This window comes from Pipistrellus kuhlii, unplaced genomic scaffold, assembly GCF_014108245.1.
Source record: "Pipistrellus kuhlii isolate mPipKuh1 unplaced genomic scaffold, mPipKuh1.p scaffold_m20_p_3, whole genome shotgun sequence".
Lineage (NCBI taxonomy): Eukaryota > Metazoa > Chordata > Mammalia > Chiroptera > Vespertilionidae > Pipistrellus > Pipistrellus kuhlii.
In genome coordinates, this window is record NW_023425529.1 from 132,983,160 (window position 1) to 132,996,256 (window position 13,097).

The 13,097-nt window shown below is 39.5% G+C and overlaps 1 protein-coding gene and 1 long non-coding RNA gene across 7 annotated transcripts in view; one reads left to right on the top strand and one right to left on the bottom strand.

The window, feature by feature from the left end:
* Positions 1-13,097, bottom strand: part of TBC1D4 (TBC1 domain family member 4) — a 189,159-nt gene that overhangs the window by 117,809 nt on the left and 58,253 nt on the right. The gene's annotated exons all lie outside the window — the stretch shown is intronic.
* On the top strand, positions 12,152-12,669 carry LOC123653261. Its single transcript, XR_006742954.1, has 2 exons — positions 12,152-12,307; positions 12,516-12,669. It is a non-coding gene; the product is annotated as an uncharacterized LOC123653261 (long non-coding RNA).

Consider the following 13,097-nt stretch of genomic DNA (forward strand, 5'->3'; position numbering starts at 1 on the left):
GTGCAAGAATGGACCTTCCTTCCGCTGGCTGCCGGCACTGCCTTCGCTCTGGCCGGAGCTGCCTTTCCGCCTTCCCACACTGCCCAGAGGCCCTGAGCAGCTGGGGCAGTAGGTGCCTGTTTATGCAAATTAACCCATCATCTTTGTTGGATTAATTTGCATACTCACTCCTGATTGGCTTATGGGTGTCATGAAGGTATGGTCAGCTTGCATCTTTCTTTTTTATTAGTGTAGATGGTTTTAGATTCACAGAAAAGATGCAAGCATTGAAATAGAAACATGGAACAGACTGTCAAATCTCAGAGCAAAGGCAGGGCTGCTTGGATGGGTAGGTGGGAAGAGATCAATCAAAGTATGCATCTATGCATAACCCATGGACACAGACAATAGGGTGGTGAAGGCCTGGGGTGGGGGTGGGCTAGAAGGGGTCAATGGAGGGGAAAAGGAGACTTTCAACAATAAAAATTTTAAAAAGTATTTTTATTGATTTCAGAGTGGAAGGGAGAGGAAGAGAGAGACAGAAACATCAATTATGAGAATCATTGATTGGCTGCTCCCTGCACACCCCCTGCTGGGGATCAAGCCTCCAATCTAGGCACATGACTGGGAATGAACCGTGACCTCTTGATTCATAGGTGGATGCTCAACCACTAACCCATGCCTGTCAGGCAACAATAAAGATTTTTATAAATAAAATGCTACATGCTTAACCTTAAGTAAAAGTACAATTACTATACATTCATACATAAAATAAAATCCAAACTCAGTTCCTCCTATGGCTAACATCTTCCTTTACCATGGTACATGTGTCACAATTAATGAACCCATATTGGTACTTCATTACTAACAAAAGACTATGCTTATTCAATGTCCCTAGCTTTCCCAAAATGTCCTTTTTTCCTGTGCCAGTATCCCTTCCTGTACACGGCTCTTATATAGTCTTCTTAAGCTCCCCTCAGCTGTGACTTCTCAGACTTTCCTTGTTGTTGGTGACCTTGGCAGTTTTGAGGCCCAATCATCTGCCACTGTGTAGAATGTTCCTTTATTGAGGGTTTTCTGATGCTTTTCTCATGATTAGACTGCGGTGATAAGTTTCAGTGAGGAAGATGACAGAAGCAAAGTGCTAGTTCTAACAACACATTTAACAGAGGGCATTGAAAAAAGAACTAGAACACAATGTTAACAATAATTTACCTGGGCAATGAGGTTCTATGGGTAACTCTTTTCTCCTCTCATTTATCTAAATCATGTTTGAAAATATTTTATGACTGTAAAAAGGAACACCTAAGGGAAAAGCATGGAGTTGAAAATGGGACAATAGCATAAATATGTCATCAACTGTCCCGCCTCCCATACTCAGAAATGAGGTGGCCACCTTTGTCTACCAGCTGCTGCTTCTCCTCCGGGTCACCAGCAGCCGTGCCATTGATTTGGCAGCTGTTGAATGACTTCTAGACCCTGGCACATCTATTTAAGCTACAGACAGAGAGGGGCAAACTCTTTGGAGAGGCTTCTTTTTCCCTGACATCTTTCTTGCCTACAGGCCAACACTGAATACCCCTATGAATACAAAAAGGGAGAATTCAGCTTGTTAAACTCTCATCTATAGGGAGAGAATTTCATGAACTAGTAGGTGAAAAAATAGAGTTGCAAATAGTATAAATAACATGATGCAATTTTTACAAAATGATATAACAAATCCATCTCCAATTACATTTGTAAGTCTAGAAGGGTATACATACATCGCTCAGTAATTTCCTAAGGGGAAGGAAAATGTAAAGAAAAGTTGTTTTTCACTTTTTGTACTTTTATATTATGTAAACTTTACTGTAAACATCTTCTATTATTATTATTGGAGGTTTTTTTTTTAATTAAGCCAAAAACTCATTTACTTAAAAAATTGAACTAAACACCACATACAAAATTAGTCACAGTTCCAAAGAGTTAATCAAATAAAGGAAGTTTGAATGCATTTCAACCATGGCATACCAAGATTACAATTCTTCATTTACCTTTCAAAGCATAAATGCCATTTTGGGGTGTTTTGTTCCTTTGCTAATTGAAAATAAAAGTAGCCACTTGTAATCCTTGCACATCTCTCCCCCCCAGCTATCATTATTTTAAGAGGGATGTTCACGACAAGCACTAACATAGGGCGATAGGTTTCCCAGCCATAATTGAATTCGTTCACCCGGCCTTTGGAACAGCTGCAGTGTCTAAAAGCATCCAACTGTGAGGGTGATGCTACATGCTCCTCTGCTTTTTTAACAAGCTGATTGGACACACGTGTCTCAATAGAATCGGTTAAGAAATCCATCCCGGAGTCCAACCCAGAACTGTAACTCTAATCAGGCTCACAGCCGCTCAGTACTCCTGATTTTATTTACATTTCTTACTTATTTCCCACATCATTGGGTATTATCTGGATTTGAAAAATGGCAAAAAAGTATTCAAATTTCCACCCAACTCAACTCCCCTGAGTCAAAGCCTTGCAGGCCTTTGTTACCACACAAATAAACGTGTTGTCTTGAACAGCACATTTTATGCCTTTGTCCTTCATTTCTATCTCAGCACAATTTCATAAAATGAAGTGTTGCAAAACACAGAGCACCAAGGAAATGAAACTCGGGGGGGGGGGGGGGGCGCGGGGGAGTATTGATGAGGATAAAGGGATCAGCAGGATTTGGCACATCACTGGAGCTGGCCCATGGCAGCCCAGGAGCAGTTTCATAATATGGGAGAGCCTTGAGAGAATTCACTTGTGCAAAATATATAGTTCGATTTACCAAGTTTTTATGGCTCCTAGGAGAATAGAATGAGAAAAACTGATCTCTTAGAGAAACAAGGGAGCTTAAGAAAGGCCAGGCAGTTTGCTCTGTGTCAGACTGGGAGGTCCTGCATGGCATGACTTTATCTCATATTATGTGATTTGTTTACCACACGCAGGGCTTGGTTACAAAAAAAAAAAAAAAATCTAAGATCATGGACTTCTGGGCCATAGACCCAGAATCTATATGTCAATTAAGGGTCTACCAATACTCATTCAGGTACATGTGGAACCCAAGCAACCTGGATCATCAATACCTAGGATACTAGACACTTACAATGAGGATATCATTTTACAAGTTCTTGATACACTGAGGCAGGTAACATAGCTGAGTAGCTGAACTAAGATTTCAGCAGTTCCTGATCTGCATGTGTAAGGAAGGAAAACACTTTCCCAGAACTCCTTTATGTCAACACTGGTAAGAGGGTACTACCATGTTTCCCCGAAAATAAGACATCCTCCGAAAATAAGACCTAGCGCATGGAAAGATAAGACATCCCCTGAAAATAAGACCTAGCGCCTCTTTGGGAGCAAAAATTAATATAAGACACTGTCTTATTTTTGGGGAAACAGGGTAGCTATAAACTCTAGATCACTTTTAGTTAATTGACTAATATAATTAGCTGGGTGTTAATTAATGCTTTAGCCTATGCTAGGTTCTGGATTTAGAAAGATGAATACACCACAGGCTCTTCACTAATCTCCAGGAGGCTAACTTCTGTTTTTGTCAGACCAATTTCTTACAAATCTCTTCCTCAAGTATGTCTGAAAGATTATACTTTTGAGCCGAGGCCGGTTTGGCTCAGTGGATAGAGTGTCGGCCTGCAGACTGAGGGGTCCCGGGTTTGATTCCAGTCAAGGGCATGTACCTTGGTTGCAGGCACATTCCCAGTGGGGGGTGTGCAGGAGGCGACTGACTAATGTTCTCTCATTGATGTTTCTGGCTCTCTATCTCTCTCCCTTTCTCTCTGTAAAAAATCAATTTTATATATATATATATATATATATATATATATATATATATATATATATATATATATTTAAAAGAGTATACTTTTGAATTCTAGAAAGATGGAAGCAGCAATGGACCCACATTAAAAGAGAACAGCCAAAACCCATGGACAATGCCACCACAAAATTAGGTGAGAATGTATCCTGAAGAATCCCGAAATGCAAATGTTTTGGTACAAATCACATACTGAATACCTACAAGACCGGCACATTCTCTGAACCTCTGAGGAAAGCAAGGGAAGCTGCAGGGTACCTGAGGGGTCAGAGCAGCCATCAGGTCCTCACTGAAAGCCTGGCTGGCCAATTGGAGAACAGCAGCTGAACTGGAAGGCTTCTGTCTACTCCAATACCAGTACCAGGTGAGTGAGATGGGCCCAAAAACATGTCTCCCAGCCTACACTCTGGAAACTCCTCCCCCAAGACACATATTCAAGATAGGAACTCACAATGATAAGAAACTGCTGGGCACAGAAGCAAACTTGAGCAGAACGGGGAAAATAGGGGGGGGGAGGGGGGGGAACAGACGGTTCAGATCAAAGAGAAAGAGGGGAACAAGCTAGGAAATCTCAAAAAATAAACTACCGGATTTTTAACAGCTTTATGAGCATATCACGTAAAAACCATAAATATGCCTTTCAAAGCATGCAACTCACTGGTATTTACTATATTTACAAAGTTGTGCAACCAGCACCATTACCCAATCTTAGAACATTTTCAATTCCCCACAAAGAAACTTACCTCTATTACCAGTAACATCTCTATACCCTAGTCCTTCCCCCATTTGTCTAGAGTCAACTGACCATAAATGTAAAGTTTTATTTCTTTATTCTGAATTCTGTTCTCTTTATGTGAGTATTATATGCAGTCTTGGCTACTGCAGCTTTGTAGTAAATTTTGAAATTAGGAATTATGGGTCCTCCAACTTCGCACTTCACAAGATTGTTTTCAGATTTCTGGATCCCTTCCCTTTCCACATAAATTTTAGGATCAGATTGCCAATTTCTGCAAAAAGCCAGTTGGAATTCTGATAGGATTGCATTGTTGTATGTAGATCAGCTTGAGAATGCCATTTAAACAATATTAATTCTTCTAATCCATGAATATAGATGACTTTCCATTTATTCTTTTTACTTTATTGCTTTTCAGTGGTATTTTGTAGTTTTTAGCGTACAAGTCTTATACTTCTTTTGGGCAATTTATCCCTAATCACTTTATTCTTTTTGATGCTGTTGTAAATTTGTTTTCTGAGCATAATTTTTGGCATGTTTATTACAAACATATATAAATGTCTGTGGACATATTATACTCTTAGGTGTGTATTTTTAAGCTAGAAAAGTACATACCAGAATCTTACCAATGCTCTAAGAATAGTGATGGCTAGTTATGAGAATTTTTTTTTTCTCTTTGCTCACTTTGTTTTAATTTTTTTCTATAATAAATGTGTACAATTTTTTCAAATCTTAAAATTTTGTATAAATGTTTAAACAGTGTGTTTTCGTTTCTGTCAAGAAGTTGATCAACTGCTTTAATTTAAAGACTGGGTTCACAATTATTTTGTAATTCCATATCAGTTGTCTTAGCAAACATTCAATTCTTTTCCAATGTGGATTTATTTTTAAAATACTCATTAGGGTTTTTCTCCCCTACAATATATTCTGGCTAATAACTTAAAGTATCTGGGATCCTCTTGAATTTTTGAAAATTGGCTTAATTCACTTAAGTTTGAAGTGCAGGGTATGATTCAGATTGACCCTTGGAGAAGTTTCAGAATAGAAAAAACAAAATCCTAGACACAATTTTGTAGCACAAAAACACAAATCTCCTTAACAGATTAATATTTTGCTGCCAACAAGCACCTTCAAAAATGTGATGAATGCTGTCTGCAATCCCAGCTTCTTTTTACACATTTATATAATATCAATTAATAAATTATGCAAACCTTTTCCTAGATAGCTACAAAAGTTCCTTCTAAACTTAGGATGTTAAGATAGTAGTGTCACTTTATACTTTTCCTGCTATCACCTCTTGAGAAAATAAATCTGAATACAAAATTTTTAAGTGTTCTGATCCATTTCATGAAGTTATAAAGCATTTACTCAACATCAGGAGTTTTACTTACGTTCACCAAATTCTGTTTGTTTCTTTTACCCTGACTTGTCGTATCCCTAAAACTCGGTTGTTTATTTGGTACAAAGGGAATAACAACACTCTCGGAAACATTGTTGTGAGGTTTAAATAAGCTGTCATATAGAAAGCTCTCACCACAGTGTATGCTAGTGATCATCCCTCAGTAGATGCTAGCTCTAGTTAGTAATATTTAAATATTTTTTCAAAGCTTTTCTATATTATGCCTATCTTCCCCCTTTCATACTAAAGGGCCCTATGCTTTCCATCTGTCCTTCATCGTCTGCCTAAACCACACCCACCATAATGCATAATAAGTGTGGACACACCTCAGTAAACTATACATATGATAGTCTCTTTCTCCTCAGCTGACCCTTAAATATCGCAACCCATAACCCCAGTGAGTTATGCCCCAAATAAAGTAGGAGCCAATGAAGACTAGATGTCACAACTATAAATAAACTCTACGTGTGCTATATTTGCTTAAGAAGATGGTTCATGGCACATGGCTCAGAAGAATGCTACTACGTGATGTGCAGATCTGCAATTCGTTACCAAAATATTAAACACCTGTCTTTTTTTTTTTTTTTTCAGAAATACTACATGGAAATTAAAAGTGAAAATAGCCCTAGTGGGTTTGGCTTAGTGGATAGTGCATCGGTCCACAGACAGAAGGGTCCTGGGTTCAATTCTGGTCAAGGACACATACTTTGGTTGCAGGCTCAGTTCCCAGCCCCTATTTGGGGCATGTGCAATAAGCAACCAAATGATATGTCTCTCTCTGTGTGTGTCTTTCCCCCTCCCTTCCACTCTCTCTAAAACTCGATGGGAAAATATCCTCAGGTGAGGATTATAAAAAATAAAAAAATAAAAATAAAAACATGTGGAAAAATTATCTTAAAAATACCAAAGGCGAAAATGTACACCCTACATGCTAAGTATAGTATAAAATATTTCAAACCATGTCATTGCCAGATACTTCACACAAACCATAGATCCAAGAGGCAAAAGCTGTATCAGGTGAAGTCAAAGTTGTCCTCACATGGTGCCACAGATTTTACAACAAATGATTTCAACAATTCTCTTCTCCACATCTGTTCCTTTGCTTTACTTTGCTTTTAAGGCAAGCATATGTAAATATGACAATAATCCAATTTCTAATGCCAATAATTATAGTGAAATAAAACACACGATACCAAAAAAAAATGCACAATTCTATTCTTTCCACCTTTTCAATGTAATATAATGAAATAAAGCTAGATACCACTTAGTATGAAGCAGGAGGTCTTATGTAAAATTCAATTAATAGTATCAATATTATAATGGATATAATTATACACAAACTATATCAATAAAGGCCTCTACTCCATAAAGCCCTTAGGATCCCTCTCAAACTCACAAACATTTGGAGGAAGAAACTTCTCTCAAAAGGCCTTAGTGGTAGGAACCACTTAGCCAACCGGTTTTATCAGAACAATGCTGAAACTGTTGTTTGAAGCTCTAGTAACAAACCCTACTTATTAAGTCAGTCAGCCACAGAATGTGGGCAGAGTCTTTTAAAACTGTTAGGGATCAAAAAACACTACCTGGATAGAGCATCAGCTTGGGGACTGAAGGGTCCCGGGTTCGATTCTGGTCAAGGGCATGTACTTGGTTGTGGGCATATCCCCAGTGGGGGCTATGCAGGAGACAACTGATAGACTCTCTCTTATCGATGTTTCTAACTATCTCTCTCCCTTCCTCTCTGTACAAAATCAATAAAATATATTAAAAAAAAAAAAACACTACCTGGCCCGGCTGACATGGCTCAGTGGTTGAGCGTTGACCTATATTCCCAGTCAGAGCATATGCCCAGGTATGCAGGAGGCAGCGGATCAATGATTCTCTTTCATCATTGGTGTTTCCTTCTCTATCTCCCTCTCTCTCCCTCTCTAAAATCAATGAAAACATAGTTTTAGAAAAGTACTATCTGCATTTGCAATATTAACTCTATTTTACCTTATAAATTTTCATAAGGCTAAGCACGAATCAATCAGCTTGCCTGATGTATTCTCTGGTTTTGACATAAGATAAGGAGGATGCTAGGCCTATGCCAATGGACAGTCCTGACTGAGTTCTGGATGATGCCACAAAAATAGCTGACATTCTTAGAAGTCTCAATAAAGAAGAGCACATAAATCTCATATGTACAAAAATCTAGAACTGACAGAGGGAAGAGTTCTCAACAAAGCAAAATAAAAGGTGAAAGTGAACTGCTTACAAAGCTGGACTGAGAAGCCCAGACAATATCCTACCAGCATGAGGAGCCACCCATTAAAAGGTTTGTAACTGTGCTAAAATGAATGGAAGTACTTTAGGAACATTAATCTAACCACGAGTTAGGTCAATCAAAGGCATGCGCACATTTGCTTCCTGTGTGGGAAGGGTGTAGAGGGGGTGTGGAGAGTGAGTGTGGCCTGGTAGGAGTAGGAGCATAGTAGGTGTGTGTCTGGGAACAGAAGACAAAAGAAGGTAGAACAATTAAGATTTGTGTCAATAATTCAGATAAGAGGTGTTCTAGCTTTAAACCAAAGAGCTGGAAGTGGAAAGAAAAAATGCATTCAAAGTCAACAATGTGAAGATTTTTTTAACACAGAAGTAGAAAGGGGGGGTGGAATAATCAAAAGTAAAATGTGAGGTTTGGGGCTAGGTCACTGGATTATTGCCACAAACTGAAAAGAGGATGTCAAGATAAATAGTTAAGACTTAAACAGTTGAATTCATTCTAAATATACTGAGTTTGGAGTGACATAAGTATCCAATCGCAACCAGCCCTGGTGGCAGGGATGGTGGAAAAGTCCCAATGACACTAGAAAAATTACTAGATAAAATTTCCCTGACAGGTGATTAAATCATCTTCAAACACAAGTTTATTAGGCCATTTTTCACATAGGCATACCTATTCAGAGTACTTCTAATCTCAGCATTGTTTACTGTAAGGCTAAACTGTGCTTGTGAAGACATAAATATTAAATAACAGACCACCAAAGGCAGTTCTGGAGTACAGAAACCAAGTGTGTTTCACTTCATTTGCTTTGAGCATTTTCCTTACATTCGTTGGCTTTTTTTCTTTGCAATTATTCTGGGAGGAAGACCACACTGTTTGGATCCAAGATATACTGGTAAAGGCTGGGCTAGGGAAAGAGGAACATTTCTTAGATTAAAATTGTTTACTTGATTGCTTCCTGATATTTTATGGTTTTGTACAAAATCACCTGAACCAAAAACAACCATAACTTTCAATTCACACTATTTCTGGCAGCAACGTGACGCACTCCATCCGGGGCTGAGGAAGACAGCAGCTCACGTAAGTACCAAGTTCCTCCTCAATCATCTTAAAGAAAAGCATAACTACTTCCTTTTTTACTTACAACTAAAGTTAGGAAGCATATTGCTTGTAGAAAGCAAACTCATAAAGAAGCTTAACAAATACTAAGTACAAAATCTTGATCAAGAAATCAAAATGGCTACTCTTTGAAGTTAATTCTGTGGCAGTCTTTCCTGTATTATCTCATGCCTAGGAAGTACAATTTGTACAAGTGAAAAGTAATCGCTGGCTCATTAGGAGTGATAAATGCACCATACTAAAGTAAAATTTTAACAATAAGGGAAACTGGGAAAGTGTGTAGGAAGTCTCCACACTATCTTTGTAACTTTTCCATCAATTTAAAACTACCTTAAAATAAAAAAGTTATTTTTGGATTGTGGGGGAGAGGAATCACTGTACTTCTTTTTACTTAAAGATCACGTTTTGCCTAATATTATAAACCTAGCATTTGTTCAATAAATATGCATTGAACAAATGGGTACTCCGCTCTATATCATTTACAAAGGTAACTGAGACCTGATGACAAAAAACCTACTTCCCTCTAACTTCCAAGCTCCCACAGCCAAGGAACTTGACGTTCAGGAGAGAAAAAAATAAGACTCAGGACGCTGTAAGAGCCATACACAAAAAACACAAAGCAATGTCTTTCCCTTTCTCGTGGACCCCTGGAAACCTACTCTGCCAAGCTGCATCTTCCTCTGGCTGGGATTAAATCTAAAACAGACCCAAATTGTGTGCCAGGTATTGGATTAAAAAAGTCCCTAAAAATAGCCCCAGTTCAGTAATTAAATACCCCGTCCCGTAAAAACCAAAGTTTGGACTTCATTCAAAGTTCAGCATTGCCTCCCCTTGCTCTGGCCTGCTGCAGACACAGAGCCTGCAGTGTGTCTGGGGCAGGAGGGCAGGCTCCCTTCCTCTCTTCCCTTAGATAGCAGATCTCCCAGCCTCCTAATAATGGACAAGCAGCTGCTTCTGAGCCCCTCGGGGGAGCTGAAGGGGCAGCGAAAGTCATAACCACCCTGCAAATATCTGGTCGGTTTGCTGTGCAGATGATCAAAGCTGACTGCTCATCCTTGACAACCATGAATGCACCTTCTTTGGACAGTCACTTACAATGTCACAGAACACCTCCCTCAGTGGGGAACAGTTCCTTCCCATCCACATCCTCTCCTCTGTCACTGGCTGTATCAGCCAGCTCCTTCCCTTTAGATTTCTCTGGCATGACTGACACACCATCCGCTTACTACCCAAGCTCCAGGGCACACATACGAAGCTCTCTTTGCCACCTTCTCAGTAGGATGGGGGGTTAATGGAACACTAGCCTCATCATCTCCTATTTCCAAATCTCCTTTCAGCCTCAGCAGCCTCATCGACAGGCTGGAGGTGGGTTTGGAGATGGCATCCCCAAACCTTGTTCCTCACCCTGCCTTGAGCAAGTCCTGCATAGGAGATACAGCACTGTGCTTTGGACCATGAGAGTGATGGGCACTTAGGACCTCAACTCAAACAGAATCCCATTTTATTATCCTCCTATATCCTCTATAACATAGATAGAAAATAAGAGCCAGGAAAATGAAAACACTGTGTAGTTTCAGAATAGGATGCTGCTTCTAGCTTAGGGGAGGGGGACAGGCTGGATCAAAGACCTATCTCGGGCCAGACCTTAAACTTGTGGAGAACAGGAGTGGAGATGAGGCAGAGGGAGAGGGACACATACACTGAAAGATACAGCCTCCTTCGGGCCTTAACTGTGGCTCCTTCCTTCACATAGTAGGAATTAATACATGAAACTCTATTTTAACTGGCAGTATTTATTCTTATTCCTGTGATTTGTGAGCTACGAGTCCTTGTAAATAAATGCCCCAGATGGCTTCTTGTTTTGTTCACTTTTCAGTTCCAACTCTGCTGACAGATAAGCTCAGAATCAGTTAGACCTACAGTATGTTCAAAAATTGTCAATTACAAGTTAATGTGACCTTGAGTAAGTCACGTTATCTCTTCCACATCTGTCAACGTGATAATAACACTGACAACGTCATAGGCTGGTACAAAAATTAAATGGGCATGTGTATAAATGGAATATAATAGCACATGGAATATAATAAATGCCTATAAATGTTTGACTACTATATTTTTATTACTGCTATTATCATCATCATTATTGTTAAAAACACTAAAAATTATATTTCTCCTGGAATCCTAAAATGTTACACTTGACAAAGACTGACTTATAAATCATTTAGTAAAATTCATTTGAATTAATTTTTAATTCAATCAAAGTTGAGTGATAGCTTTTGTCACTGTCAACACTGAGCCCCAACAGGTAACACTTAGAACACCAGAGTATTTATCCTCATGCTCTATTGGGAAGTCAGAGCGTTAAGGAAAATTGTAATGAAAGGTGTGGAAAAACCAATCTAAATAAGAATCCAGATGGAGAGACAATTACTTCTCGTGCCAGAAGGGGATGAATCTGGGACAGTTTCGTGGATCAAGTGGAATCTGAGCTGGGCCCTGAAGGTAAGCAGGAATCTGCCAAGTGAAGAAAGGGAGAAGAGAATCCTAGCAAAAAGTAAAACTAAAAAGCAATTAAAGGCATACATTTAGCTATTAGGTCAAACCTTCTTGTTAATTAATCTAAGATGTGGCCTTTAAACCTTTCCCAAATACCTATTGTACCAGTTACAAATTAAGTAAGGAATGGGGATGTATGTACAGTATGGTGACTAGGATTAATACTACTCTATTGCATATTTTAAAGTTGCTAAGGGACTAGATCTTAAATATTCTGATCACACACAAAAACATCTGGAGAAGCCACAGGTCAGTCACCAACAAATAGCTTTCTGTCCATGCCCAGGAGCTGCATAGCCTCGAGGTGACCGGCCAGGAGACTGTGGCCCAGATCGAGGCTCATGTAGCCTCGCTGGAGGGCATCGCTTCAGATCGAGTCATGCTCTTACCAGGCACGCCCTAGAGTAGGGGTGTCGACCTCAATCAGAGAAGGGACCAAAATCTAAAATCCAGCCTAAATCGCGGGCCGAATGGTTTACTGAATAGTCATAAACTGTCATTGTGATGGAAACGCAGCGGAGTGCAGTGATGACAGCGAGGTGTGGGCCACATTGCAAGGCCTGGCGGGACGGATTTGGCCCGCGGGCCTTGTGTTTGACACATGTGCCCTAGAGGATGAGGCTGCCCTGCGCCTCGTGGGGTGGAGCTCTGTCCACTCTGGAAGTAGCCGGACACGTGCTTGGAGGTCAAGTCCATGGTGCCCTGGCCCACGCTGGAAAAGTAAGAGGTCAGATCCCCAAGATGGCCAGAAAGGAGCAAAAGAAGACTGGTTGGGCCAGGCAGCAGATGCAATTCAACAGACACTGGTCAACAATGCACCCACCTTTGAAGGGCCCAATGCCAACTCTTAAGTACTTTGTGATCCTGGCTCTCTAATAAAGCCACATAGACCGGTCCAAAAAGAAATACCTGCAAGTCTGTATGGTGATGGACGTTAAGTTGACTTATTGTGGTGATCACTTTACAATATAAACAAATATCGAATCATTGTGCTGGACAACTGAAATGAATATAATGTTAGCTGTCTATACTTCAAAATTTTTGATTAATTAATTAAATTTAATAAAATACTTGCTTTCTAAATATTTACTTGACAGTATTTCAAGCAATATTAAATTAAATGAAAAATACAAATAACATGAATACACGGTCCTCCATAAATGTTCATAATCTGACTATTATAATTTGGATATT